General features: G+C 35.8%; 1 pseudogene; it reads left to right on the top strand.

The window, feature by feature from the left end:
• Nucleotides 1-629: 629 nt before the first annotated feature.
• Nucleotides 630-27,288, top strand: part of LOC139848428 (eukaryotic peptide chain release factor subunit 1-3-like) — an 87,736-nt pseudogene continuing 61,077 nt past the window's right edge.

Raw genomic sequence — 27,288 nt, 5'->3', positions numbered from 1 at the left:
TATAAAAATACATACTTTGTGTACCAAAATTGACTATATGTATACACCAAAATTGACTATCCATATCTATATTATTATTATTATTATTATAACAATAACTACGTTAACATAGGAGTATTTATTATATGGGTTTGGCTAAATAATGCCCTAAGGGTATGTATATTATTATTTTTGGGCGAATGTAATATTTCTATACGTACACGATATCATGAAAAGATAGTAACATATTTTTTATTTTTTATATTATATATTGTTTGTCTGTCACGAACAATGTTACATAATACCTCATGACCTTTAATATTCACTTTGTATTAAGGTGTTCAAATCGAGAATACTGATACCGGACTGCATAATACTGAAAATGCTTTTTGTGTAAACTAGATATCAATACTGAACACTATCGATACGGTATTTTAATACCGGTACCGATACGATATCGATACACTTTCAGTTTTTCGGTTTTTTTTTTTTTTTTCATCCCTACTTAATATGTTAGGCTCAAAGAGATTGATTCGTTTATAATAAGCCTCTTACCATGTTAGTTTGGTTTTAATACAGAGTATTTCATAATTTATAAAGGTTTCAATACTTTGTGACTATTTTCTCTCATTAGCAGATAATCAATTACAATGTCAGATGATCAAGAAACTGAAAAGAACATTAAGATATGGAAGATGAAGAAGCTTATCAAAGCATTGGAAGCTGCAAGAGGCAACGGTACTAGTATGATTTCACTTATCATGCCCCCGCGCCATCAAATATCGCGAGTCACCAACATGCTCAGTGACGAATTCGGTACCACTTCAAATATTAAGAGCAGAGTGAACCGACATTCTGTTTTAGGTGCCATAACATCTGCCCAACAGAGACTCAAATTATACAACAAGGTTCCTCCAAATGGGCTCGTACTCTACACCGGAACTATACTAACTGATGATGGAAAGGAGAAAAAGGTCACTATCGACTTTGAACCGTTTAAGCCCATTAACGCCTCACTATATCTTCGTGACAACAAGTTTCACACTGAAGCTTTAAGTCAACTGTTGGAAGATGATGATAAGTTTGGTTTCATAGTCATGGATGGTAACGGGGCACTTTTTGGGACACTGAGCGGTAACACTAGGGAAGTTGTACACAAATTCACGGTTGATTTACCCCAAAAACATGGGAGTGGAGGGCAATCGGCTCCTCGGTTTGCACGTCTTCGAATGGAGAAATGTCACAATTATGTGAGGAAGACTGCTGAGCTGGCAACACAATTTTTTATTAGTCCCGCCACTAATCAACCAAATGTTTATGGGCTTGTTATTGCTGGTTCTACTAATTTTAAAACCGAGCTTAGTCAGTCTGACATGTTTGATCCTCGTCTTAAAGCTAAAATCTTGAAAGTTGTAGATTTGTGTTACGGTGGTGAGAATGGCTTCAATCAGGTGATAATGCTAAAAACGAACATATATTTCATAGCATTATCTTTCAAGAAAGACAAGCTTTTAGTTGCAATTGTTCTATTTACAAGTGATATTCGTTTAAATAATAAAAGGTGAAGACAAAAGACAGATTCGACGAATTGAAGACGCAAACGACCAAAAAGCTAAAAAGTACAAAGTACAATCAAAGTGGTTCAAATTATTGATGAGAAACGTCTCAAAATTACAAGAGTACAAGACGTGAAACGCAAAGTACAAGATATTAAATTGTACGCAAGGACGTTCGAAAATCCGGAACCGGGACCAGAGTCAACTCTCAACGCTCGACGCAACAGACTAAAAATTACAAGTCAACTATGCACATGAATATAATATAATATATAATTAATTCTTAAAATTATATATACTAGTTAAAGACCCGCGACTTCGCGGGTTAAGTTAAAAATATACAGTTGTAAGAGAATTTAATCAATGGGCGATTATGAAATAATCATTTTATTTTATATAGTAATTGATATGTTAAATGATGGGCCTGTAATAAACCTTATAATATTAATAAAATCAAGAAATAACAATTGTTTGGCATAAACTTTTATTCAAGTTCTCAATACCGGAAAAACGAATACTAAAACTATTATATAGGTATTGCTTGCCATTGGTGATCAAATGAAATTAATCTTTTTTGGTAGTTGTGAAGTGCGATTCATGCCAAAGCTCTTTGCCTTATAGTGAGTATAGGTTGTAATTTTTCAAGGGTTGAAATACATAATTTATCGGCTTGTAGAAGAAGATTAATTTAATTAAATTCACAGCAATAGTTCAACACCAAGTATTATTAAACCTAATGAAATTTTAATGTCATAATAGATAATTTACCTGATCATAGAAGCTGCTAACAACGGATATTTTTCCAACATTTTCAGACATTTGATTTGAGAAATTGTTCATTGCTGAAAAGTCTCCTTTATCAACAACGCATTTCCCCGAAAAAGAATCAGCTAAATTATCTTCTAAATTTTGGACCTTACTTGTAATCTTCATTTCTTCTTGGAGGGTCATATATTTTAACGATTCCATCTTTCCAATTTGCTCTTCACTTAGTTCCACGTGGTTAGTAATTAACTGCATGTCAAAATGATTAAATAGGTTAATATATATATTTTTTAATATAAGACTTGGTAGTCGCATGGCGTAATGAATATCTATATTAATTACTACTTTTTAATTAATTACTAACCTTAATTATATTTGAGGGCCTTAATCCATCTAACCAAGCAAGAAATTGTACATGAGACATCCAAGATTCGAAAAAGATGCAGAGTACATTGATTCTTGCTGCATTGCATTATAGATTGGATAATTGAATATAATGTTCCAATATTTGTTTGTTTATCGGATCAATATATTTATCAGTACATTGTGTCATCATCGTTTTTTGAAGACTTAATACCAGTCGATCATGGTCTTGATACCATACATTGTATGTTGCTCCAAAATTAATAGGATCTGTATATGCATCAAGGTTTAATTTACAAAAATTGACAAGTATTACATATAACTGTAATTACTTATTATTTAAAAAATTATCAGGGTTGACGTGATGACTTTTCAACATCTGCAATATAATTTTATATATTAAAATTTTGTATTAACATAAATAAGAATTAATAACATTTGTAGATGGAAAAATAATCTAGCAATATGTAAATATAATTAAATAAGCAATTAACAAATCTTTTCAGCGGATGCATGTTGTTGTTGAAGCTCTTCATTGAGTTGTTGAATTGTATTTTGTAAATTATTTATGCATTCCTATAATGGAAAATAGGATTTGACCAAAGTTATATTGTATCAATATAGTAAATGTAATATAATGGGTAAGGAAAAAAATACGCGGTATGTTATTAGGATGTAACAACCGAAAGTTGTTGACCACATTATACATATAGAAATTCCGGTTGCTTATTCTATTTTTATTATAAATAACTTTATAATACATAAAACTGTAAAAGGTACATAAAACACTTTAAGACAATATATGTATATCTTATTTAGGAAGCTATATTGATACACAACAGATCATCGAGAATCAATTTTAAACACATTTGAAGAGCATAGTTACAAATGATAAAAGACAAATATAAAGTTGCATTGAGCATTCAAATAGTATTAGTTCATGTACTGATAACTCATAGGCATTCAAATAGTATTAGTTCATGTATTGATAACTCATAATTTAATGATTTTATCAAAGGAACATAATGTATTAAAAATTCAACATATGTAGTAATCATACGCCAAATCGCGAAGGTAAAAAGAGATTGACTTTTTAGCACTTCCTTTGTCCCATTTGATTTCAACAGGACTATTGTGGACCAGTTGTCCGAGAACATCTGTATACAAAAGATTCACAAATCCATTTAACATTGAATTCAAATTATATGCAAAATCATGTGAAAATTTTATTATAATTTTTTTTATATAAAGCATAAGCACTAATATTAGATACTTACCAAAAGCAATTGATGGATCAACAATCCATTCATTAACATCTTCATGTGACACACACACAAAACCATCTTGCGGTATCACAAAAGGTGCAGCCCTGCGAACAGTAGTTTGTCGCAACATTAGTACCTTCCACATATGCCATCTTATAGTTGCGTTGTTCGTAGGGGACAACAACAAAACCAGATAGATGCAAAAAACTCCCTTCAATAAATGTTCTACTAAAGAATGCAATCAACCTTTTCGGAATTGTAGCAACAATCTTGTTACCTTGTTTCATAACCGCATAAAAACCAAGAATACGTAGTATACAAATAGATCACTACTATTTAGTTTATATGTGATTAACATAGTCTTATTAGCAATTACTAATATGAAATCCGTAACACTGAAAATTTCGAATACATGAATAAACCAATTAGAATTAATGCCTCGCGATCGATAAAGACCATCTCAATGGATGCTAAAATGTCGGGACTCGTCCAGTAGGTTATGTTCCAGACCGAGAACACCTTGATTCGCACTGAAGGGTTAGTCAACTCATTGTTCAACATATTCAAAGGGACAAATTCTTGGTTTGCAGCCATTTGGGTTAACTGAGAAAGAAAATATAAAGAATGAATTGGTAGTTTGGAATGAGAGTGAAGAAATGAATGAGAAATGATCTCCTTTTATAGCCCATGATTGTTAAACTCGAAACCCTAATTCGATTAAAAAAACACGGCCCAAAATTTTTGAGATAAAATCAATCGAGTTAAATTAGGAAGAGATTGGTGTAGAGATTGAAATAAAAACATCCAAACATTCTGTATTGTTGAACAATTTCAATTACATAAGAATAGATTGAGAAAGGAATGGAATTAAAATCAAATTTGAGAGTTTTCACGCGGATAATAAGCAATTACCTATTTTTTAGTCAAACCCTTCCCTAATATTGGTGAAAACTTAACTGGTGCAATCAAATTGATCCATTGATCCATTTAAGGAAAAAATTGAGCAAATTGTAGATGGGAATAGGGTATGTTGAATACCTGCGTTCATACTTTAGTGATGAGGAATTTAGTTTTGAGAAGTATCATGATTAGGGATGGCAATGTTCACCAGATCCAGTGGATATCCACCCGATCCACCCTCTTCGTGATGGATATGGATGAACCTAAATGGATATGGATACAGATGTAGATGAACCTAAATGGATATGGATATGGACATGGATGAAAAGTTTCATCCATGGATATATTCATTACCACCCGAAATACATATAAAAATACATAAATATAGATATATGCTTACATATTTACTAATACAAGTTCATTTACAGTTATACTTACATTTTGCTTTTAACTCTATAATAAAATAACTATAATATATTACAATAAAATACGTAGATCTAACAAAAAAACTTAGATTTCATATTTAATTTTTCATAATCTATGTTTTATAGTGAATTTAACAAATTTTGTTATATCTTCGACAAATATTACATAATCTTATGGATAGATTTTAATTATGTCATTTTATATTTATTTTTGCTATACTACGTTTTTGTTTTAATCGCATATTAGAATATTATAACATTTTTTTAAATATCCATTCTTAATCCACTGGATATGGATATGGATATGGATGGGCAAAAACTAAATGGATATGGATATGGATACGACATCACCCAATCCATATCCGATCCATTGCCATCCCTAATCATGATAAACTATAAACTATGAACTATAGACTTATATCAGTACCTATAATTTAGTATTATTTTTTATAAAATATACAGTACCTATAATTTATTATTTAAGCTTTAAATATGATATTTTTTAATCCGGGACATATGAAGTATATGAACTATACCGAAAAAATTAAAACATACAAAATATGAAGTGTTTGATTTAGGAATTAGGAAGAATATTAAAATTATATAAAAAATCATTATTTCAGTTAAATATGAACTGTACGTTTTTTATATATAATTAATTAGAAATAGAATTATATAAAATAAAATACATGGATTGATATGTACTACTAATGAAACTCATGAATCTATGCGTTTAATTTGGAGCTTAATTTGGTAAGAAGATAACTATGCTTAATTAGTGGGAAGAATATGATTCCATTCAAATTTTAAATTTTGTAAATTTGTTTTGTTTTAAGGGTAGATTAGTCTTTGAATTGTGATTTCAAAAATTGATTAGTAATAAAATTTTGGTTTAGTAATCAATGGTTAGATGAGGGTTACTACTTTTAATCTAGTGGATGAGATTTGATTTCAAGACTTAAAATGAAATATTATTTCATTAATGTACTCCTCTTTTAATAAGTAGAGAGATATTATATTATATATAAAACCGTCGGCAAACTAGCAAACAAACATTTGTGAGCTGGATTCCCAGGCCATGCGATCGCATGGCCAGAAGGAACAAATGCCATGCGATCGCATGGCAGCAGATACCTGGCCACATCTATAAATTTCAGCATTTTCGGACGAATGTTTTACACCTAATTCACTCTCTATCTCTCACGATAATAAATATATATATATATATATATATATATATATATATATATATATATATATATATATTATAATTTTAATTTAAGATTAATAATAATAAGGGTATGTTAGCAAATGTTGTAAGTGTGTAAGTCGAAATTCTATCCGTGTAAAGCTACGCTATTATTGATCATTGTAAGTTATGTTTAACCTTTTTAAATTAATGTCTCGTAGCTAAGTTATTATTATGCTTATTTAAGTCGAAGTAATCGTGATGTTGAGCTAAATATTAAAAACGGAGTAATTGGGCTTTGTACCATAATTGGGGTTTGAACAAAAGAACGACACTTGTGGAAATTAGACTATGGGCTATTAATGGGCTTTATATTTGTTTAATTGAATGATAGTTCGTTAATTTAATATAAAGATTTACAATTGGACGTATCTATAAATAACCATATACACTCGATCGGACACGATGGGCTGGATATTTATAAGTACTAATAATCGTTCATTTAACCGGACACGGGAATGGATTAATAGTCAATGGACTTATTAAAACAGGGGTGAATTATATACAAGGAAAATTGGTGTAATTATAGTTTAAGTCCCCAATTAGTTGGAATATTTGACTTCGGATATAAGGATAATTTAACGAGGACACTCGCACTTTATATTTATGACTGATGGACTGTTATGGACAAAAACCAGATGGACATATTGAATAATCCAGGACAAAGGACAATTAACCCATGGTAATAAACTAAAATCAACACGTCAAACATCATGATTACGGAAGTTTAAATAAGCATAATTCCTTTATTTCATATTTCATCGCACTTTTATTTACTGTCATTTTATTTAATTGCACTTTTAATTATCGTACTTTTCAATTATCGCAATTTTATTTATTGTCATTTTATTTATCGTACTTTAATTTATCGCACTTTAATTATTGTTATTTACTTTACGCTTTAAATTAAGTTATATTTATTTTTAATATTTTACATTAGGTTTTAACTGCGACTAAAATTTTAAAATCGACAAGGTCATTAAACGGTAAAAGCCCCCTTTTATAATAATAATACTACTTATATTTATATACAAATTTAGTTTTAAAAATATAGCGTTAAACTTGGCTAGCTCCCTGTGGAATGAACCGGACTTACTAAAAACTACACTACTGTACGATTAGGTACGCTGCCTATAAGTGTTGTAGCAAGGTTTAGGTATATCCACTCTATAAATAAATAAATAACTTGTGTAAAAATGTATCGTATTTAATAGTATTTCGCAATAAAAATATAACTATTTCGTATACACCTCTACGCATATCAAGTATTTTTGGCGCCGCTGCCGGGGACTGCTTAAACGCCGGAAGCGATATGCTATATATATATATATAAAAAGATTTTTAATTTACGTTTGTAAAAATACGTTTTAAAAATACAAAAATATAAAAAGAAAAAAAAACAAAATATATATATTTTTAAGAGTTTGTTAAATATATATATAAAATTATAAAGTTTCTTTATTTTTATTTTAGTTTTTAAAATATAAGTTTTTATTTGTTTATATAAATATTTTATAAAAATAAAAAAATTAAAAAATTAAAGATTTTCGGGCCTGGTACTGTAGCAGCCCATATTCTGGCCTGTAACCCTAACCCATGCGACCGCATGAAAATATAACGCGATATCCATGCGATCGCATGGCCTTGTCTGACACGCCATATTTGACCTAGTTCTGCATTAATTACGGAGTATTAATTATTATTATTATTATAAACCCTAATTAGGGTTAATTATTTAATTAATTAGTTTAGTTTTTAGTTTTAATTTGTAATTGATATCGTGTATTTCATATGCATTTTCCTTAGCGATATCGGGTACATTTTGGTCCTTTTGGATACGATTTGGAGTTATTTTGGTTAAAGTTGTGAAAGTTTGAGTTCCGAGACCAAGAAGGTTAAATTTGATGTTATTTGATGGTTTTGGATGTGTTTCGATGTTTACAAGTGAAAAGGTTTGATTCGGTTCGAGTTTTGGTGTTAGTATGATGATTTTCAGCTCGTTTCAGTAATCTGATAATGGAGCGCCGCTCCAAATAGGCGCGCGCCGCGCCATTTAACTATAAAAACAGTTCGAGCATATCAGAAAACAAAATGTGAGTTTCCAGACAATTGGCGCGCCGCGCGGGGTACTTGGCGCGCCGCGCGAGTTGAGGCCCGGGTCCAGATTTTTCCCATATTTAAAGGCCGAAAAATACCCTAATTTAGAATAATCGTATCCTGACGAATTCCAGCCACTTTTTGACGAACTTAGGTGATTTTTGGAGATCTTCAAGGTCATTCTAAGGTACCAATCATTCCGGAATCAAGTCTTGATTCGTGTGTTCTTCAGGATTCAATCTTTAATTAGTTTTATTCGTTTGTTATCAACAATGAATTCTTCTATGTTTTTGATTACTATTTTGATTTCAGCCATGATTGTAGGCTAAAACCTTTAATGTTTGTCTAGATTGAATATTTGCAAGTGTTTGGATGATACTTTAATGTTTTATTGATTGATGCATGATTAATTATGAGTTTTGATTAAAGAACCATTCTTGTGGGTGTTAATTATTGTTACTAGGTTGATTAGTGAAACTTGTTTGAACAAAGGGAACCCTGTTTCAATTTAGTGATCTAATTTCCAATTGATTTGTCTTAACCGATTGGGTGCTTACTGGACCAAGGGGGTAAACCGTGTAACGTAATTAACCAAAATAGGGGTGAATTGTGTGGAGCGAACGCGTAACCAATTGAATCTTAATCTTATAATTAGCTAGTTACTAAGTCACAAATGAATGATGGTTTTTGGTGAAAGGGAACCCTAAGCCAATAAGTCCTAGTTTGATGTGTTTGCTAAAAGAGAACTCTGGGTAAACCGACTCTGTAATTGCGTGCATTGATTAATAGAACTAGTGCTTAATAACAAATCATCCAACACTGCGAATAGGATATCTAGGCGAACATTCTTTTATCCATTGAATTCAAATATCTTTATTTTTCTGTCGAGTCTGCATTTATTTTATTTAAACTTAAAAACCAAAAATATTGTCTTTTATTTTCAAAGCTTTCTTGATTTGGCTAATCGTTAAATAGCCGCAAAACAAACTATCTCGTACTTTCGATTTTCATAGCTTAACTTAGTTTACTTTTCTTAGTTGCAAACTTAATTCTCACGTTGATACTGTCCTTGGAACGATACTTGGAATTACCATTTATATACTATTGCACGATCGGGTACACTGCCCGTTAGTGTGTAGTAATCTTTAAACCAGGCATATTTCCAGAGATAATTTATATACTAGATTTTACACATCAAGTTTTTGGCGCCGCTGCCGGGGACAGTTGTGTTGAAAATTAAGTTTGTTTTTAGTTAATTTTAATTGTTTATTTTATTTTAATTCTAATTGAGTCGGTGCGTTTAATCGGTTTGTTAGCTGTGTTCTTGCAGTTACAGGTAGTGCATGCAACATACGCGTTCTTCAGATTCTCCAATTGTTAAACCATTTGACGAGCCTGAAAGAGAGTTGTTTAAAGCTTTAAGTCAGAAGCAAAAGTTAACAGTGGATTCATCAGTTTTATCGGGTGATACTTACGTTAATTTGGGTAGTACTTCTGAGACTGTGGTGCCCGAGACACCACCTGGAATTTTTAACGAAGAAGACTCTTACGCTTCATCTGATACTACAGAAACTGAAGAAATGGCCGAAGGAGAAGCACCCAGTCCTCAGACTATGGCTGAAAAGTTAAAGGCCACCCGAGGAGGCCAAGGCAATTCGATTACTCAACCGAATATTACTCAGCCTTTTCAAATTACAGGGCCGATCCTGAATTTGATTTCTTCTGATTGCCGATTCTATGGCAAAGATACCGAGGATGCTAACGAGCATCTTCGTAATTTTAATGATGTTTGTAACTTGTTTAAGCTACATGAGGTTGCCGACACTTCAATTAAGACAAGACTTTTCCCTTGGACTCTTAAGGGAGAAGCTAAGAGATGGTTAGATAAGCAACCTGAGGGTACGATTAGATCTTGGGAGACTTTGGAGGATAAGTTTTTGTCGAAGTTTTTCCCCGCATCTCGAGCTGCTCGACTTCAAGCAGATATTTCTCAATTTAGACAAAAGAGCAGTGAGACATTGTTTGATGCTTGGGACCGTTTTGCTACTTTGTTACGCTCGTGCCCGCAACACGGGTTGAATGATTTACAGAAGGTTCAGATTTTCTACAAAGGTTGTGATATTCCTACGCGTCAGAGTATTGATCAAGCTGCAGGTGGTACGTTAATGGATAAGACTGAAGAAGAGGCGTTAGAGATCATTGAAAAGCAAGCTGCTTATTCTCATGAGTGGCATCAGGATCATGAATCTTACCCTTCAGCTTCAGTTAAGAGAACAGAGACTACAGGTACAGGTGCTTATGATGATTTTGGGTCTTTCAGTGCTAAGTTGGATTCGTTTGGTAGGAATTTGGAGAAGATGAACAAGGATATTCATGGTATGAAGGTTGGTTGTGAATACTGTGGAGGTTTGCATCTGGGCAAAGATTGTGATGCGGGTTTGACTATGAATCAGAAAGAAGAGGTCAACTATATTAGTCAGCAGAATAACAATCAGTTTCAGGGACGTGCTCAGTTTAATAGGAATTTCAATAATCCTTATAATCCGCAAGGTAATCAGGGTTCGAGGTTCCAACCGGGTTCTAGTGGAGGTTTTCAGCAGCAAGCTCCCGGTTATTTTCAGAAACCACAGGTAGAAGAGAAAAAGTCCAACCTTGAGGCTATGATCGAGAAGTTAGTGATATCTCAGACTCAACTTGTCACTACCGTTACTCAGAATAATGAAAAGAATGACCAAATGTTTCGAAATCAACAAGCAACTATTCATAATCTTGAACAGCAGATTGGTCAACTTGCTAATAAGAGTAGTGAGAGGAAACCGGGGGAGTTACCGAGCAAGACGGACACTAACCCGAAAAACGGGCATGTTAATGCTATCACCACCCGAAGTGGTTTAGCATATTATCCACCGAGGAAGCCCGACGAGTATGATTTGAGGGTACCGTTAGTTAATGATAGTGAGCCGGTTGTTGAAAGTGAACCGGCAAGGGAAAAGGAGCCGGAACAGGTGGCTGAAAAAGTTGTTAAGGAACCGGTTACTGTTGCTGCTAAACCGGTAGTTAGAGAGTATCAACCACCGCTCCCATTCCCGAGGAAACAGCGATTGGAGAAGCTAGAGGCCGAAAAGTCCAAGTTCATGGACTTGATTAAAAAAGTTAACATAAATATGCCTTTTATTGATGTTATTGCAGGTGTGCCTAAGTATGCGAGGTTTCTTAAGGATTTGCTGACTAACAGGCAGAAGCTGAAGAACGTGTCTTCAGTCAGGTTGAATGCCGCATGCTCAGCGGTTGTTGCAAACAAGCTTCCCGAGAAGCTTGAAGATCCTGGAAGTTTTACCATTCCTTGTTTACTTGGTAATTTGGACTGTATGAGGGCTTTGGCGGATTTGGGGGCTAGCATTAATTTAATGCCTTATTCTATTTACTTAAAGCTAGACCCCGGGGAGTTAAAACCCACGCGTATGGCTGTGCAGCTAGCTGACCGCTCTATTAAATTCCCTCGTGGAATCATAGAGAATATGCTAGTTAAGACCGGGTCGTTAGTTTTTCCGGCGGATTTCGTGGTTTTAGATATGGAAGTGGATGAAAGGATTCCACTTATTTTGGGTCGGCCGTTTTTGAATACTGCTAGGTGTATGATTGATGTTTATGGCCAAAAGTTGACCCTTAGGATAGATGATTTGAGTGCAACATTCTCAATCGACCATGCTTTGAAATACCCTGGTTATACTGATGATACATGTTATTTTCTTAACACTGTGAATGTCCAGTCTGAGTTTTTGCAGGAATTCCCAGAGTTACAGGGTTCAGGAGAATGTTCATTGGTTGAGATTGATGAGGATGTGCAGGTCGAGGAGGTGGATCTTTTAACCACCTTGATGGAAAACGGCTATGAGCCGACTGAAGAGGAGTTCAAAGAACTCGAACGTGATTCAGATTACCGGAGCAAGTCTTCAATTGAAGAACCTCCCGAGCTTGAATTGAAGCCACTTCCAGATCATTTGGAATACGCTTACTTGCATGAGGAATCTAAGCTTCCGGTAATCATTTCTTCTTCTCTTTCAGCAGGTCAGAAAAATGAGCTTGTAACCATGCTAAAGGCCCATAAACCGGCCATTGCATGGAAGATTCACGACATTAAGGGTATTAGTCCCTCCTATTGCACCCACAGGATTCTAATGGAGGATAACTCCAAACCTGTGGTGCAACGCCAAAGGAGGTTGAACCCGCACATGCAAGATGTCGTGAAGAAAGAGATCATAAAGCTCCTTGATGCAGGTCTGATTTACCCGATTTCTGACAGTCCATGGATTAGCCCGGTACACTGTGTACCTAAGAAAGGTGGTATGACTGTTACCACCAATGATAAAAATGAGTTAATTTCCACCCGGACTGTCACGGGGTGGCGTGTTTGTATCGACTACCGTAAGTTGAACGACGCCACACGTAAAGACCACTTCCCACTACCTTTCATGGATCAAATGCTAGAGAGGTTGGCGGGAAACAGCTTCTATTGCTTTCTCGATGGTTTCTCGGGCTATTTTCAAATTCCTATCTCGCCCGAGGACCAAGAGAAGACTACTTTCACGTGCCCGTATGGCACGTTCTCTTATCGACGCATGCCCTTTGGCCTTTGCAATGCTCCGGCCACTTTTCAAAGGTGCATGATGGCCATATTCCATGACATGATAGAAGATTGCATGGAGGTGTTCATGGATGACTTCTCGGTCTTCGGTGACACTTTCGATTCATGCCTTCTTAATTTAGAACGGATGTTGGTCAGGTGTGAAAAATCTAATCTTGTGCTCAACTGGGAGAAGTGCCATTTCATGGTTCAAGGGGGCATCGTTCTCGGGCACAAGATTTCTAAAAACGGTATAGAGGTGGATCCCGCAAAGGTTACCGCTATTAAGAACCTTCCACCCCCTACCGATGTTAAGGGTGTTAGGAGTTTTCTCGGGCACGCCGGTTTTTACCGGCGATTCATTAAAGATTTTTCTAAGATTGCCAACCCGATGAATAAACTCCTTGAAAAGGACACCCCGTGGAAATTCTCCGACGAATGCCAAAAGGCATTCGAGCTTTTGAAGGAGAAACTCATCAATGCGCCAATCATAATTGCTCCGAATTGGTCCCTTCCGTTCGAGCTTATGTGCGATGCATCTGATTTCGCTGTTGGCTCAGTTTTGGGTCAAAGGGTCGAGAAGCATTTCCGACCCATCTACTATGCAAGCAAGACCTTGCAAGGAGCGTAATTAAATTATACTACCACTGAAAAAGAGCTCCTTGCGGTGGTCTTTTCGTTTGATAAGTTCCGGTCCTACTTAGTCTTATCTAAGACTATTGTCTTTACGGACCATTCTGCTCTAAAGTACCTTTTTGCTAAACCGGATGCAAAACCACGACTTCTTAGATGGATCTTGCTTTTGCAAGAATTTGATGTGGAGATCCGGGATAAAAAGGGTGCTGAAAACTTGGCGGCCGATCACCTTTCACGTCTCGAGAACCCCTCCCGTGAGGTTCTCGATGAGACGACCATTCGTGATGATTTTCCCGACGAATATCTCATGAAGGTAGATAAGGTTGATGAGCCGTGGTATGTGGACATTGCTAATTATCTAGTTGGGAGATTTTTGGAGAAAGGGTGGTCACATCAAAAGAGGAAGAAATTTTTCAGTGACCTTAAGTACTATTTCTGGGAGTATCCCTATCTTTTTCGTTGTTGTCCCGATGGGGTTATCCGCCGGTGTGTTTCCGGTGATGAGTGTATGCGTATTTTGACTGAGTGCCATAGTGGGCCTACCGGTGGGCATTTTGGACCCCAAATTACGGGGCGTAAAGTCTATGATGCCGGCTTTTATTGGCCGACAATCTTCAAAGATGCCCACCTGGTTTGTAAGTCATGTGATTCGTGCCAAAGGGCCGGTAAAGTCACCAAACGTGATGAGATGCCTCAACAAAGCATCCAGGTTTGCGAAGTATTTGACGTTTGGGGAATTGACTTTATGGGGCCATTTCCGAAATCTCAGAATTATAGTTACATACTCGTTGCCATTGACTACGTGTCTAAATGGGCTGAAGCGCAAGCTTTACCCACAAATGATGCACGAGTTGTGATTTCGTTCCTTAAGCGTTTATTCTCTCGATTTGGAACTCCTAAAGCTTTAATTAGTGATAGGGGTACTCATTTTTGTAACGCCCAAATGGAGAAGGTATTGAAGCGATATGGAGTTCTCCATAAAGTTTCTACTTCATACCATCCCCAAACGAGCGGACAAGTTGAGAATACAAATCGAGCTCTTAAAAGTATTCTTGAGAAAACTGTGGGTTCGAATCCGAAGGAGTGGACAAATAAGCTCGATGAAGCTTTGTGGGCGTTTAGAACCGCCTTCAAAACGCCACTTGGTACCACTCCTTATCGGTTGGTTTATGGGAAAGCGTGCCATCTCCCGTTGGAGATTGAGCATAAAGCTATGTGGGCACTTCAAAAGTGCAATTTAGATTTGAAGGAAGCCGGACGCCTAAGGGCGGGGCAATTGAATGAGCTTGGTGAATTACGCCTTGATGCGTACGAGAATTCATTGATTTATAAAGAAAAGACCAAGCAATGGCATGATAGGAAGTTAAAGGGTCCAAAAGAGTTTAACGAAGGCGATCGAGTGCTTTTGTTTAACTCAAGGTTAAAGCTTTTACCGGGAAAACTTAAGTCCCGGTGGACGGGACCATTTGAGGTTGTTAAGGTGTACCCATATGGTACGATCGAGTTGAAAAATGCGAATGGTATCACCTTTAAGGTTAACGGACATCGTGTGAAGAGGTATTTTGATGGTCCGTTAGTGATTGATGACGAGGTTCACGTTGAACCCGATCCCAACGCCACTTAAAGTTGGGGACGAGTCGAGTGAACGACTCGTTAAATAAGGTTCACATTGTTGTAGAGTTTGTAAATTTTTGTGCTTGTTTCATAATATGTGCAACATGATCATGATTAGATTGTTATTGGGGTTGGTTTGGTTGTTTTATGGCGAGAAAACTGGGTTTAGAGGCTTTAAAGAACGAATTTTTGAAGTTACAGTACATGGAGCGCCGCTCCAATAAGGGGCGCGCCGCGCCACTTGAGTATATCTGAAGTACCAGTTTTTGAAAACAGCTCGGCATCAATTTTTAGTTACTCTGCGCGCCGCGCGAGACTTTGGAGCGCCGCGCGAAATCCCTGCGCGCCGCGCGATCTCCTGGAGCGCCGCGCCACCTGGTGTCGGCCAGCTATTTTGCTTATTAATTAAAATCACACCCGAATTTTCTCAACCACATATATTAGAAACGGGATACCAGCTGTTTTTATACCCTTTTACTTCAATTATTTTCATTCTTACATCTCTTAAACACCTACAAATCCTTTGATCTTTCAAAACCCCAATTCTACAAAGTTTAATTTCTTGTTTCAAGTAACCTTAATCTTTCAAGAATGGCACCTAAGAAGGTCCGAATTTGTTCCTTTCTTTACTAATTTCATCTTATTATATGTTAATTGCTTGTTTAATTCTTAATTGTCTTGATGAATTAGTGTGGGGTTGCTTTAATTTGGGTTATATGATTCAATTAGTCATGGGTTTTTGTTAGATATTGTTTATATGCTTTGATTTTATGCTAAAGTTGGTGTTTTTAGAAGTTTAACATGAACCTAGGGTTTGTAGGGTTAAAGGTCCGAATTTTGTAAGTAAAAAGGGGTTTATTGCTTGAAAGTGTGATGTTCTTTGAATTGTTCATATGTTTTTGAACTAGTGTGGGGTAGTGTCCATATGGGCGGGTCACTTTGTTTTGAATGACTTATGCTACATTGTTCCAATTATGTGATATGCCATGCTAGTGATGATTAAACATATGATTTTAATTGAGATAAAGCTTTTGTTTAATGGTTGTTGAAATTGATAAAAGTTGCTAACATGATGAAGTTATTGGATTTTTGGAATTTAAAAGAGTTATAAGTAATCATGTTGGTCATGTTTTGGTTATGTTGTTTGATGAATAAGGTTATGAGTTATTTGTTTTGATGGATAATGTGATTTGGTTGAGAGTGTGTTTTTGAACAAGTTTTCACAAGAGTTGTTTTGTTTAGTTGGTAATTGTTTTTGAAGGTGAATTAACATGAAACAAGGATTGATTGTAAAGGTGTTTGGTGCTTATTATGATAACTAACACTAACTTTTGAGTTTTGTGTTTGTTTTCTTACTTGTTTCATGAATGTAGAGAACAAGAGGTAACCAACCACAGCAACCACCGAACAACCCTGAATTGTGGTTGACCCAAGTTGGTAATATTGAGGATTTGGAACAAAGGTTTAACATCAATCTTGCTCGTCCGATTGAGCAAACTTACTACTTGGATTGGACGCCACTTCGAAATGAAAGTGTTCATGCTTATCGAGAATTGCGTGGTTACTTATGGGTTACTTATAGCGGTAATGAGTTGAGACCGTATGAGCGTCTGTTTGAGATTAACGAAGATGTTTATGAGCAATTTACTGTTGAGTTCTTTTCGACCGTAAGTTGTCGACCCCGAGTTGCTCCTCGTGATTCAGACTTTTTGACATTTAGGCTTGGCGGGGCGGACCGTCGAATGAGTAAGGTTGAGTTAGCTCGGGCGTTGGGTTTGTACCCCGAGTTAAATGATGATATAGATTTACAGTACCATTTGTTGGGGTGCCGGGTTTTCGGTGACGGCGAGTTTAGTGAAAGTGAGTATTGGCCGACGATTATTAATCCGGGGGTTAGAGCGTTCAGTTCTAGTAGAAGTATTCAGTCTAATCTTCGACGTCCGGTGGACCGTATTCTTTTTAAAATGATTGCTACTATGTTCATGGCCCGGAGAAATGCAAACAAAATTAAACGAAAGGATCTTTGGATCCTCCAGCAGATAAAAGCGAGAGAGGCAATTGATGTGCCGACTATGTTGGGGTCCTGGTTTCAGGAAATCGGTGAAGATAATCGTCCCGAGCGCCCGTTGTTAGGGGGCCATTTTGTGACACGTATAGCTGAGGCATTTTCTGTGCCTACTGATAGGTGTACTATCGCGGGGGTCGAAGCAATGGTAACAAACATTTTGTTTTTCGCTAAAGCCGATTTTATTAGGCGAGGACCGAACGGTTGGTTTTTGGTAGAGGATGAAGAACAACCACAGGGTCAACAGCAACAGCAACAGCAAGGTCAAGGTAGAGGACGTGGTATTGGGTCCACGTATGAAGCAGGGAGTTCTAGTGGTAATGTTCGGGGAGTATGGACTCCCGATGAGGAAGCTTTTAATGGGTTGGTGAATAGTGTTGACGGGCTGCATCTTGAGTTCCAAGATAGTCGTACATTTTATAATGATCAGGTTGCGCATAATCAGCGTATGTATGACGAACAGCGCCGTCATAATCAGGAGTTGATGACGTGGCATCAGGGTAACTATGGGTCGCTTAACACGAGTTTGGGTCAGGTTCGGACAGAGGTTGGTAATTTGGGCGACCGTGTTGACAGGATAGAGTATGATGTTCGAGGGATTCGGGCCCACAATCAGTGGGAAATTCATCAGAGGCAGCTCCAACGGCAGATGCGTCGTGTGCCGGATGCGTACATTCCTACGTTAACCACCATTCCGGATTACACCGCCGTGACGCCTCCGAGACCGGATCCGTCTTATGACCCGTATCAAGCGTGCCAAGATACTTATGGCGTGACTTGGGACCCGTTGAGAGATTTTTGGCCGGGAAGCGATTGATGTGTTGCACGTATTATTGTTGTATTTGTTTAAACTATTTCCGTTTCGATTTGGTTGTACTTGATATTTTTATTTTTCGTATGATGTATTTGAGACTTTATTAGGGGCAAGGCGTTTCGGTACCGGGTGGTACCACCTTGCTCCCATTTATGTATTTGGTGTGTTTTGCTTTTTCTTAGGTGTGTTGGAGAAACGGTTTTTCAAGTCTGGCATTAAGTTCAGCAAAACTACTTTAATGATGGTATTGGTGTGAGGATCGGGAATGGACGATGTTCTTATGCTGGCAGTCAGTTCAGCGCCATCTGTCACTGTCATTCCACGATCTGTGGTTATGCTCGATAAGTTTTTATTTTTCTTACCCTTTTGATTTTAATCCATTTTTGATCTCAAGTGATGGGGACATTACTTGATCTCAAGTGTGGGGTGGGGGATGTAAAATCTCTCGGGTTGGTTATTAATAGAATCATCATTATTTTGGTTTTGATATTTAAAAGACTTGACGTTTCACGGGGTTTTGGTCGTAAAATAAAAAATTGAAAAATTTAGGGAAAAAAAAAAAATGAAAAATTAGTTAGTGAAAAAAAAAAAAAAAATATATAAAATGTAGTTAAAAATTCGACCAAAACCCTTGTTTTAGTATGGCTTGGTATTTATATTTTATGATGTTTAAAGAAGCCAAAGTTGTTCCACATGTTCATTACCATTGAACATGAAATCCTACTAGTTCGGGGAACTAAATAGTAGGTCACCTGTACCAAAACGGGTGTAAACCGTGAGAGAGCGGTGATTGCATAGCGTGATTGTGACCGAATCACGTGCCAGATCAAAAACTTCTGGTTACTTGATATAGCATACTTCCGAAACTATATCATTTTATTATTGCATCATATAAATGATGTGATACTGTGGGAAGAGGAGCCTTGAGCTTCACCAGTGCTGTCCTTTTTAGGAGCAATAGCTACGTGCTTGTGTTTGCTTAGACAACACAACCCATAGCCAAAAGCTATGGAACCCGAAGGTTTTCGGGATTTTTCAAAACTGGTGTCAATTGAAACAGATTGGCACTTCCGAGTGACTCAGATCCACTCAACTAAGGAAGTAAAGTCTTCCGACCATCCTACTTGGTACGTATACCTCTTAAGCGTGCCATTTCATTACCCATCATTTCACGATGAGGTACCGTTAGAGGAGAAAGTCTTGAACTTTCAAAACACGTTCATTATTTTGAATGTGAAATCCTACATGAACATTCAGTTCATACGTAGGTCACTTGTACAAAAACGGGTGTCAACCGTATGAACGGTGATTGGATCGTGTGGTCGAAGCCGGGCCATACGCTAGATCGAAAACTTTATAGGGCGGTCTTCATTGTTTCTCCTAACAAGGACAATGTATGCGCTCGACCACCTTTTATGACCATACAGGATGAATCCACTCCATCCTAAAGGGAGTCAAGTCTCCCGAACGACACATGTGATGACCCGAAAATTTCGACTAAATTTAAACTTAATCTTTGTATGATTAACATTTCCGACACGATAAGCAAAGTCTGTAAAACTGAATCTCAAAATTTTTGAATTACTTTTATATATTTAATTACCCTTCGGTTGTTTTCGACGATTCGCGAACAATTATATGTAAATAGATACATATATACTATAACATGAAAAGGTAACAATGTATTAATTGTTTGATACCGTACACTAAACTTATTAGTTTAAATATCTATTTGAATGTATATGATAAGTTGAAATATTTATTATTAAAATTTATTTATAAATAACTTCCAATGTGTATTTAAAAACTGATTTATGTATATTAAAAAGATATATACATATATATAATAAACGATAGTAACATTCGTTTATTGATTCAATTGATATTTAGATAAGTTAACTAAAGCGTTTAAGATGAACCAGTTAAACACTAATTTGTTACAGTGTTTTCAAATTGCCACATTACCCAAAATGCTACAGTGTTTTTGAAAATCACTATTTGCTACAGTGAAATTGACTTTGCTACAGTGAATTGCTACAGTAAAAATTGACTTTGCTACAGTAACTTTGCTACAGTGGTATATTTTATGGATGATTTAAGACTATATTTTGACAAAGGTACGATTCACGAAACGTAAAGTACAAGTTTTCTCAGCGTACGAAAGGGCGTTCGAAAAACCGGAACCGGGACATAAGTCGAGTGACAACGTACGACTTATCGGAACAAAAATTACAAGTCAACTATGCACGTGAATTTAATATAATATATAATTAATTAATTTAAATTATATATATTATATTTATATTTTATTATGTCGACAAATGTTAGGACAAAAACAATGTGAGCTGTCCCTGGTCCTCATGCGAGTCGCATGGCCAGAAGGCCATTTCCATGCGAGTCGCATGACTCCAGATTTCAGGCCAAGTGCTATAAATTCTCGAGTTTTGGCCAGATAAATCACACACACACATATATTATTTTTACTCCGTATTTATTTATTTTATTATTATTATTATTATTATTATTATTATAATTATTATTATTATTATTAATAATAATAATAAGATTATTATTAATCTTATTATTTTTATTATTAGTGTTATTATTTTTGCGATACAAAAATAATAATGTACATAAAATATTACGACGGAGTGCTGTCCAAGTAATTTTTCAAAACGAGTTTCCGAGAAAGCTAGAGCTAAGGAAAATATGGGTTATTGCCAAGGAGGTTATGGGTAATATTCGGGGGTATTTTTGTGAATCAAACCTCGTGCTTATTATATCCAATGCGTCTACGTGCTTTCCTGCAATATTGTATATCAATATAAAACAGTGAGTTCATTTGATCCCTTTTTACATATATTTTTGGGCTGAGAATACATGCACTTTATTTTAAACGCAATGGATACAAGTACATACTAAATTCTACACTGAGTTTGAACCGAAAATCCCTTAGCTTTGGTAACTAGTAACTGCCAGTTATAAGAACTGGTGGGCGCGAGTAGTTGTATATGGATCCATAGGGCTTGATATCCCCGTCCGAGCTAGAGCACTAGCCTTTTAACGGACGTATGCTATTTGAGAAGCGTACACGTTGGTTTGCGTGTATTATTAAGATGATTATACAAAGGGTACAAATTATATATACGTTAAAGTTTAGTTACCAGGGTGCTCAATTTCGTAGAATATTTTGATAAACGTTTCTGGATGAAACAACTGAAATCTTGTGATCCACTTTTATATAATCTATTGATTAACATTTCTGGATGAAACAACTGAAATCTTGTGATCCACTTTTATATAATCTATTGATAAACATTTCTGGATGAAACAACTAAAATCTTGTGATCCACTTTTATATACAGATTATACGAAACACTAAAACTATGAACTCACCAACCTTTGTGTTGACACTTGTTAGCATGTTTATTCTCAGGTTCCCTAGAAGTCTTCCGCTGTTTGCTTACATGATATACAAGCTATGTGCATGGAGTCTTGCATGCTTTATTCAAGAAAACGTTGCATTCACAAAACCATCATCATGTATCTATTTTGACTGCATTGTCAACGGAAGTATTATTATTGTAAACTATTATTTACGGTGATTGTCTATATGTAGAAATCATCAGATGTCGAAAACCTTGGAATTAAATATTCATTTATGGTATGCCTTTTCAAAAGAATGCAATGTTTACAAAACGTATCATATAGAGGTCAAATACCTCGCAATGAAATCAATGAATGACGTATTCGTCCATATGGATTTGGAGCGATCGTCACAACACACTTGCTGATTTATTTCAGAAGTTGTAGTCCAGACCAGTTGTAGGGTGACGAAAAGTCTTGAAAAGTCATTGCTAAAATCGACTGGAAATCTACCAGGCCTCAACATCAAACAGGGAAACTGGTAGTCAAAGCTTATCTCAATGAGGGAGATTTGCTAGCCAAATGGGTAGCGCACCATGATACACAAAATGTCAGTGATTGATCAGATTCCCAGTGGATAACCTCCGGAAAGGTAAGATATCAGCTTTTAAGCCTGATGAACTTCAATCTTTATGATTGACTTAACGGATTAGACGGTTACCTCATAACCATCGATGATATCTGGACGTAATGTGTATCCTCCTAAGCACATTATTTTCTACCGACATCTCGCGATGTTAGGTACTGTGGGAGGCTTGGCTTGACCAATTGCGGGATAGCCCGTACGTTCTCTTGGCACACATGGTTCGATTGTTACATCTTTGGTGCTTGGTTCCCGTTTGATTCCCGATGCTATTGAAGACTTATGATTCGAGATTCTCTACTTCATCATGATGGTACGTTATCGAGATTACTTTTGGTTTCTATATCCGTTACATATTGTTTGTGGTTTGGGAAGTTTCAAGGGGGAATGCAAGTGGGAACCATGGTTGTTATTTACTCCAAATCGTGCCCACGCTAGTTGCTTGTTGGTTCTTGTTCGTTTGGTTCTACATATATTTTTGAGGACGTTATTTCATTGTAGAAGATTATTATCGAGTTTCATTGCTTGAGGGCAAGCAAAACTCTAGTGTGGGGTTGTTTGATATCGTGTATTTCATATGCATTTTCCTTAGCGATATCGGGTACATTTTGGTCCTTTTGGATACGATTTGGAGTTATTTTGGTTAAAGTTGTGAAAGTTTGAGTTCCGAGACCAAGAAGGTTAAATTTGATGTTATTTGATGGTTTTGGATGTGTTTCGATGTTTACAAGTGAAAAGGTTTGATTCGGTTCGAGTTTTGGTGTTAGTATGATGATTTTCAGCTCGTTTCAGTAATCTGATAATGGAGCGCCGCTCCAAATAGGCGCGCGCCGCGCCATTTAACTATAAAAACAGTTCGAGCATATCAGAAAACAAAATGTGAGTTTCCAGACAATTGGCGCGCCTCGCGGGGTACTTGGCGCGCCGCGCGAGTTGAGGCCCGGGTCCAGATTTTTCCCATATTTAAAGGCCGAAAAATACCCTAATTTAGAATAATCGTATCCTGACGAATTCCAGCCACTTTTTGACGAACTTAGGTGATTTTTGGAGATCTTCAAGGTCATTCTAAGGTACCAATCATTCCGGAATCAAGTCTTGATTCGTGTGTTCTTCAGGATTCAATCTTTAATTAGTTTTATTCGTTTGTTATCAACAATGAATTCTTCTATGTTTTTGATTACTATTTTGATTTCAGCCATGATTGTAGGCTAAAACCTTTAATGTTTGTCTAGATTGAATATTTGCAAGTGTTTGGATGATACTTTAATGTTTTATTGATTGATGCATGATTAATTATGAGTTTTGATTAAAGAACCATTCTTGTGGGTGTTAATTATTGTTACTAGGTTGATTAGTGAAACTTGTTTGAACAAAGGGAACCCTGTTTCAATTTAGTGATCTAATTTCCAATTGATTTGTCTTAACCGATTGGGTGCTTACTGGACCAAGGGGGTAAACCGTGTAACGTAATTAACCAAAATAGGGGTGAATTGTGTGGAGCGAACGCGTAACCAATTGAATCTTAATCTTATAATTAGCTAGTTACTAAGTCACAAATGAATGATGGTTTTTGGTGAAAGGGAACCCTAAGCCAATAAGTCCTAGTTTGATGTGTTTGCTAAAAGAGAACTCTGGGTAAACCGACTCTGTAATTGCGTGCATTGATTAATAGAACTAGTGCTTAATAACAAATCATCCAACACTGCGAATAGGATATCTAGGCGAACATTCTTTTATCCATTGAATTCAAATATCTTTATTTTTCTGTCGAGTCTGCATTTATTTTATTTAAACTTAAAAACCAAAAATATTGTCTTTTATTTTCAAAGCTTTCTTGATTTGGCTAATCGTTAAATAGCCGCAAAACAAACTATCTCGTACTTTCGATTTTCATAGCTTAACTTAGTTTACTTTTCTTAGTTGCAAACTTAATTCTCACGTTGATACTGTCCTTGGAACGATACTTGGAATTACCATTTATATACTATTGCACGATCGGGTACACTGCCCGTTAGTGTGTAGTAATCTTTAAACCAGGCATATTTCCAGAGATAATTTATATACTAGATTTTACACATCAGTAATTTAAGTTTTAATTAGTTTTATTAATTATATAAATTAATACTTTTATAAAATAAATAATATAAAAATAATATATATATATATATATATTACAAAAATTAGTAATTTTATCATTTTTTTGTCTCTTTTTATAAATTGTATATTTTTATTATTTAGTACGTAATTTGTATTTTTATTGCTCGTAACTAGTTTTAAGATATAGTATTTGCCGTAGTTATTTTTATTTCTAGATTTTTAGGCTTTGCCGTAAAATCCCTTAAGTGCTTTTTCTTTAGACTAAGATTTAGATGTTTTAGAATTTTGCGATGCCGTTTTAAAGTTTTAGTACTTTTTAAGTTATTACCGTTTTGGATATAGAATTCCTTTTAAGCTTTAATACCTTTAGACGTAAGTTTTAAATTTTAGTTTTTAGACTTTTAAGTTTCGACGCTGCATTTTATTATTTTTCGACGCTTATTTTTCGACCTTTTATTTTTCGACGTTTTTCGACGCGCTCTTTTTCTTTCTTATTTCTCGACGCTCTAGTTTCTAGGACATAGAATTTTCTTTATTTTCTTTTAAAATTTCAACGAAAAATTATTTTAAGCGGTTAAATTGATAGACATCCAAAATTTTCTGGTTCGTAGTAATAGTTGGATTTGTTAGTGGCGAGTTGTGGGCTTCCTATTTAAAGGGTCCTGGCTACCTGCTGCATCTATTGGCTATTCGAAACGTGGGCAAAATCAGAAAAGTCTATTAATTTGATAACTTATATAATTTTTATCTTTTATAACTAATAGGATATTCAGTTATTGCACCGAGCAAAACGTTTACCACCTTTCATACGTTCACCACCTGTAACCAGATCAAGACATCTAGCCAATATTGTCGCCGTTGATTTTTCTTTAGAATCGTCATCCAGTCGACCAAGTACTCCAATTCAAATTTCCGATAATCCATTTTTTGAACCCGATCTCACAATTGAGAATCCGGAGGATATTCAGGGACAATTCAGAGATCCTGAACCATTAATCTTTCCTCCGGAACCACCAATCATTCAAACATAGATTGTCGAGGAACAAACCATTAAATCAGAATCCTTTAGTGATTCATATTCAACAAATTCAATCATGGAAAATCTGGAACCTCTAAGTATGGAAGACCGAATGAGAGCTAAACGCACTGGCCAAGGTCACGCAATTACTCAATCAGACATTAATGCGCCAGATTATGAAATCAAAGGACAAATCCTACACATGTTGACTAATCAATGCCAATTTAGTGGTGCGCCGAAGGAAGATCCAAACAAACATCTTCGTACCTTTGATAGGATATGTACTCTATTTAAAATCCGAGAAGTGGAGGATGAATAGATCTATCTCATGTTATTTCCCTGGACTTTAAAGGGAGAAGCCAAAGATTGGTTATAATCGTTACCTGAAGGGGCGATTGATACATGGGACGTTTTAGTTGAAAATTTTCTTAAACAATTTTTTCCAGCATCTAAAGCCGTGAAACTTCAAGGAGAAATTGTTACGTTCACACAAAAGCTAAATGAAACTCTATATGAAGCGTGGACAAGATTTGGAAAGTTATTGAGAGGATGTCCGCAACATGGTTTAGACACTTATCAAATAGTACAAATATTCTACCAAGGATGCGACATCACTACACGAAAAGACATCGATATAGCAGCTGGTGGTTCCATTATGAAGAAAACCGCAACTGAAGCTTACAAAATTATTGATAACACTTCTTCTCACTCACATGAGTGGCATCAAGAAAAAGATATCGTTAGATCATCTAAAGCGGCTAGAGCCGAATCTAGCCATGACTTTGGTTCCATTTCTGCAAAGATAGATGCTGTCGAGAGACGAATGGAAAAGATAACTAAAGATATTCACTCAATACGAATTAGTTGTGAGCAGTGTGGAGGACCACATTTGACAAAAGATTGTCTCAGTATTGAACAAACAATGGAACAAAGAGAGAATGTTTCATACATGAACCAAAGGCCTGAAAATAATTATCAGAATAATTATCAACCGCCAAGACCAATCTACAATAAAAACCAGAATTATAACCGAAATGTTCCATACAACAACCAACAAGGTCCTAGCAATCAACAAGTATCCAATAATACTTACAATCAGTAAAGACCTATTTTTCAAAACATACCACCACAAACCGATGATAAAAAGTCAAATTTTGAAGATATGATGTCGAAGCTAGTTGAATCTCAAACTCCATTTTTTACATCTCAGAAACAAACTAATGAACAAAATGTGCAAGCATTTAGAAATCAGCAAGCTTCTATTCAAAATCTGGAACAAGAAGTGAGCAACCTAGCAAGGTTGATAGGTGAAAGAAAACCGGGAAGTCTACCTAGCGATACAAATGCTAACCCCCGGAATGAAACAGCTAAAGCCATTACCACAAGAAGTGGTATTACACTTAAACCACCTGAAATACCTGTAATTTCTGATGACTCTATTCCTACTCCACAAGAACCACAATCTGAACAAGAGAAAGAAACAGAATCGGTAGTTGAAAAGGTTAATGAAGATAACACAGTTAAGGCTAAACCTTATGTTAAACCATACCAACCACCACTTCCTTACCCGAGTAAAATAAGAAAAGAGAGACTTGAAGCCGAGCAATCCAAATTCTTGGATATGTTTAAACAAATAAATGTAAATCTTCCTTTCATTGATTTGATTTCAGGAATGCCTAGATATGCTAAATTTCTGAAAGATCAAATCACAAATAGAAAGAAAATGGAAGAACTCTCGGCTGTTACTATGAATGCTAATTGTTCTGCAGTACTATTGAATAAGATACCAGAAAAATTATCAGATCCAGGAAG

This window comes from Rutidosis leptorrhynchoides, chromosome 5 (genome assembly GCF_046630445.1).
Source record: "Rutidosis leptorrhynchoides isolate AG116_Rl617_1_P2 chromosome 5, CSIRO_AGI_Rlap_v1, whole genome shotgun sequence".
Taxonomy (NCBI): domain Eukaryota; kingdom Viridiplantae; phylum Streptophyta; class Magnoliopsida; order Asterales; family Asteraceae; genus Rutidosis; species Rutidosis leptorrhynchoides.
This window is presented reverse-complemented; position numbering and strand designations above follow the sequence as displayed.